Consider the following 5,103-nt stretch of genomic DNA (forward strand, 5'->3'; position numbering starts at 1 on the left):
ATTGATGAGGTTGTGTAGGTTCTCTTTCTCTAATGGTTGGTCATGGTTTATGTTCTTCTGGTTTATTTTGTTTATCTAATATTATTTATGAACGTTTAGGTAGACGAAGATTATTAATTAACAAGGGTATAATTAATTTGATGCCAAGAATGGCTTTATGATGATTTCTTTTAAGATCATCAAATATGGCTGCTCCTCCTTCTTTAAATTTGGTAGGTGAAATTAGATTATTAAATAGAATTATATCTTGATCTTCTTTTAGATTCTTTGCTTTGATTTTTTATCTTTTTTTAGAGCTGTTTATACTTTGTATATATATTCTTATTCTCAGCATGGGAATTATTATTCTGGTGTTTATACTTGTTCTCTTGGTTATTTTCGTGAATATCATCTTTTACTTTTACATTGATTGCCTTTAAATATTCTCTGTTTAAAGGGTGAATATTTCTTTGTTTAGTTTGCTTAAGTATTTTAATTAAAAATATTGTTTTGTGGAATCAATGATATGAAGTTTTTCGTCTTAGGCCGTGAATTTATTTTCTATTTGTTCTTTGAGTTTTTTTTCTTTGTTTATTTCGAGAACTATAATTTTTATTTTAGGTATTTATTATTTAATAATTGATTATAGAGTTTTTGTTGAGTGAGAGCTTTTCAATTTAAATGGTTCTATAGTTGTTATAACTTTAATTTTGGATTGAATATCTCTTATTTTTATATCTTTTGTTATATATATTTCTTCTTTGGTTATTTATTATAGAGAGGATTATATATCTGGTGAAAAGAATATAAATCGTTTTATTATTATTGTTTTAATATTTATTCTTTCTATAGGTTTTTTAATTATTAGTCCTAATTTAATTAGAATTTTATTAGGTTGAGATGGTTTAGGTTTAGTTTCTTATTGTTTAGTTATTTATTATCAAAATGTAAAATCTTATAGTGCTGGTATATTAACTGCACTTTCTAATCGTATTGGTGATGTTGCTATTTTAATTTCTATTGCATGAATGTTAAATTTTGGTGGTTGAAATTATATTTATTATTATGATTTTATTTCTAATTCTTTTGAAATAAAGCTCATTACTATATTAATTGTTTTAGCAGCTATAACTAAGAGAGCTCAGATTCCTTTCTCTTCATGACTTCCTGCTGCTATAGCAGCTCCTACTCCTGTTTCTGCTTTAATTCATTCTTCTACTCTTGTTACTGCTGGTGTTTATTTATTAATTCGTTTTAGACCAATATTGGATACTTATAATTGTGGTTGATTTTTACTTTTAATTGGTTGTATAACTATATTTATGGCTGGATTGGGCGCTAATTTTGAGTTTGATTTAAAGAAGATTATTGCTCTTTCTACTTTAAGACAACTTGGTTTAATAATAAGAATTTTGGCTATAGGTTATCCAAAGCTTGCATTTTTTCATTTATTGGCTCATGCTTTATTTAAGGCATTATTATTTATATGTGCAGGTTCAATAATTCATAATTTGAAGGATTCTCAGGATATTCGTTTTATAGGATCAATTGTTAATTTCATACCTTTAACTTCAGTTTGTTTTAATGTTTCTAGTTTATCTTTGTGTGGAATACCTTTTTTAGCGGGATTTTATTCAAAGGATTTAATTCTTGAGATGGTTTGTTTAAGATGAATTAATTGTTTAATTTTTTTTCTTTATTTTTTTTCTACTGGTTTAACTGCTTCTTATTCTTTTCGTTTGTTTTATTATTCAATATCTGGTGATAATAATTTTTATTCTAGATTTTCTTTTGATGATAAGGGTTATTATATTTCATTTGGAATAATTGGTCTATTGTTTGTTGCTGTTTTTGGTGGTAGTCTTTTATCTTGATTAATTTTTCCTATTCCTCATGTGATTGCTTTACCTTATTATTTAAAGTTTTTAACTATTACAGTTGTTATTTTAGGTGCTTATTTAGGTTATCTTATTTCTAATTTTGATTTTTCTCATAATTTATTTTCTTTAAGTATACTTTCTTTTGTTAGATTTGCTGGTTCTATATGATTTATACCTTTTCTTTCAACTAAGTTTATTAGATATATTCCTTTAAAAATAGGTTATTATTCATCTAAGTCATTTGATTATGGTTGAGGTGAATTACTTGGTGGTCAAGGTTTATATAGATTATTTATTTATTTAATTGGTTATATTCAAGGTTGATATGATTCTAATTTCAAGATTTATCTTTTAACTTTTATTTTTTGAATATTTATTTTGGTAATATTGTTTTTCGTTTACTTAAATAGCTTATAATTAGAGTGTGACACTGAAGATGTTAAGGAAGTATTTTTACTTTTAAGTATTTATAAATATAGATATATTATTTTTAGAGTGAAAATGTAATGTTTTATTTAAACTATATAAATTTTAGAAATGTTAACGGAGTTTAACCGCTAATATAAAAAGTTAGCAGCTTTCATATTGGCTTTACATTTCCTTAATTGGAACTATTATAGTTCAATTATATTATTAACAGTAATACGCCTCTTTTTGGCTTCAATTAATAAGAATAAGGGTAGTACATACCAATCTTCCAGGTCGAAACTGACTGCAATATTTCGCTTCTTATTCTATTTAAGGTTGATTGATAATATCAATACTTTTTGAATGCAACCCAAATGTTATATTTAACTACAACCCTTTATTCTGCTCATTGTAATGCTCCTTGGTTTCATTCATGGTATAGTCCTCCTAATAGAACTAGAATAAAAAATATTGTTCATACTCTTCAGATTATAATGTCTGAAGTTTTAAAAATAATTACAATTGGTAGAATTAGTGCAATTTCTACATCAAAAATTAAAAAGATTACTGCGATTAGGAAGAATCGTATTGAAAATGGTATTCGTGCTGATCTTTTTGGATCAAACCCACATTCAAATGGTGATCTTTTTTCTCGATCATTAATTAATTTTTTGATAGTGTTGTTGCCAGGATTATAACAATTATTGGAATAATAAATCTAATGAAAACTCTTGTTGATAGAATTAGAATTGTTTTTCTTGATTTATATCAAGCTTTCTGATTGGAAGTCAAATGTACTATTTATACTAGAAAAACAATTATCTACCTCATCAATAAATAGAGATAAATAAGAATAATCATACTACGTCTACGAAGTGTCAGTATCATGCTGCTGCTTCAAATCCAAAGTGATGTCTTGGTGAAAATTGATTTATTGAGTGTCGAAGTAGACATGTTGATAAAAAGATTGTTCCAATAATTACGTGTAAACCATGGAATCCTGTTGCAACAAAGAATGTTGATCCATAAACTGCATCTGCAATGGTAAAAGGTGCTTCTCAATATTCATATGCTTGAAGTATTGTAAAGTATAGTCCTAATAACACTGTGAAGAATAATCCTTGTAGTGCTTGAGTATGATTAGATTCCATTAAACTATGATGTGCTCATGTTACTGTTACTCCTGATGCTAAAAGAATAGCTGTATTAAGTAATGGAATTTGTATAGGGTTAAAGGGTTGAATTCCTATTGGAGGTCATAGTATTCCTAGTTCAATTGTTGGTGCTAATCTTCTTCTAAAGAATGCTCAAAAAAATGAAATGAAAAATAATACCTCTGATGCCATAAATAAAATTATTCCTCATCGTAATCCAATTGATACAAATCCTGTATGTAATCCTTGATATGTTCCTTCTCGTACTACATCTCGTCATCATTGAATTATAGTTAGTAGGGTAATTCCAAATCCAATTATGAATAAGTTAATATTAAATAGGTGGAATCATTTTGCTAGTCCTGATACTAGGACTATTGCTCCAATTGCTCCTGTTAATGGTCAAGGTCTATAGTCTACTAAGTGGAATGGGTGGTTTGAGTGAGTTGTTAACATAGGTTTAATATACTTCTCTAGAATATAGAGTTCTTAGAATTGAGAAAACATAGGCTTGAATTATTGCTACTGCTGATTCTAGAATTAATAGAAGTATTTGTCCAATAATTAGTAATGAGATTAAGTTTATTGCTATAGATGGTCCTGTGTTTCCTAATAAGGTTAATAATAAGTGTCCTGCAATTATATTTGCTGCCAACCGTACTGCTAATGTACCTGGTCGAATAACATTACTAATTGTTTCAATTAGTACTATAAATGATATTAATGCAGGCGGTGTACCTTGTGGTACAAGGTGTGTGAATATATGATTAGTATGGTTAATTCATCCAAATAATATAAATCTTAGCCATATAGGTAGGGCAATTGCAAATGTTAATGCTAAATGTCTTGTTCTAGTAAAAATATAAAGGAATAATCCTATGAAATTGTTAAATAATATTATAATAAAAATTGAGATGAAAATGAATGTTGTTCCATTAAATGATTTTGGTCCAAGAAGTGTTTTAAATTCATTATGTAAGGTTAAATTTAGTTTATTTCAGATAATGTTAATTCGTGATGGTGTAAGTCAAAATAGTGATGGGATTAATAATAGTCCTAGAAATGTTCTAGTTCAATTTAATGATAAATTAAAGATGTTAGTTGATGGGTCAAATGTTGAGAATAGATTTGTTATCATTTTCAATTTAAGTTTTTTATTTCAATTGTTCCTTTTTCTGCTCTTTTAATAAGGTTAGGTTTAAATGAGAAGAAGTTTATTTGATTAAACAAGATTAATGTAGCTGAAAATATAATGAATAGTGAGAATCATATAAGAGGGGATATTTGAGGGATTTGGATATAATTTCCCCATCAGAAGTAGTCATTAATTTACTATTATTTGGTTTAAGAGACCATTACTTACTTTCATTCATCTGATGAATTTCAAGGTGTACTAATTTTTTTTAGTTACTTTAGATTGACACTCTAATGTTATTTATTTTAACTAACTCCTTAAATTATCTTAGATAATCACTTAATAAATAAATTTACTGAAGTTCTTTCAATTACAATTGGTATAAATCTGTGGTTTGCTCCACAGATTTCTGAGCATTGTCCAAAGAATAATCCAGGTCGATTTATTGTGAATGTTCCTTGATTTAACCGACCTGGCGTTGCATCAATTTTAACCCCTAATGCAGGAACTGCTCATGAGTGTAGAACATCTGATGCTCTTGTTAATA

General features: G+C 27.2%; 1 pseudogene; it reads left to right on the top strand.

The window, feature by feature from the left end:
• The first annotated feature begins 533 nt into the window (after window positions 1-533).
• Window positions 534-2,276, top strand: LOC126301624 (NADH-ubiquinone oxidoreductase chain 5-like; annotated as a pseudogene).
• The last annotated feature ends 2,827 nt before the right edge of the window (window positions 2,277-5,103 follow it).

The sequence above is a fragment of the Schistocerca gregaria genome, unplaced genomic scaffold (assembly GCF_023897955.1).
Source record: "Schistocerca gregaria isolate iqSchGreg1 unplaced genomic scaffold, iqSchGreg1.2 ptg000077l, whole genome shotgun sequence".
Taxonomy (NCBI): domain Eukaryota; kingdom Metazoa; phylum Arthropoda; class Insecta; order Orthoptera; family Acrididae; genus Schistocerca; species Schistocerca gregaria.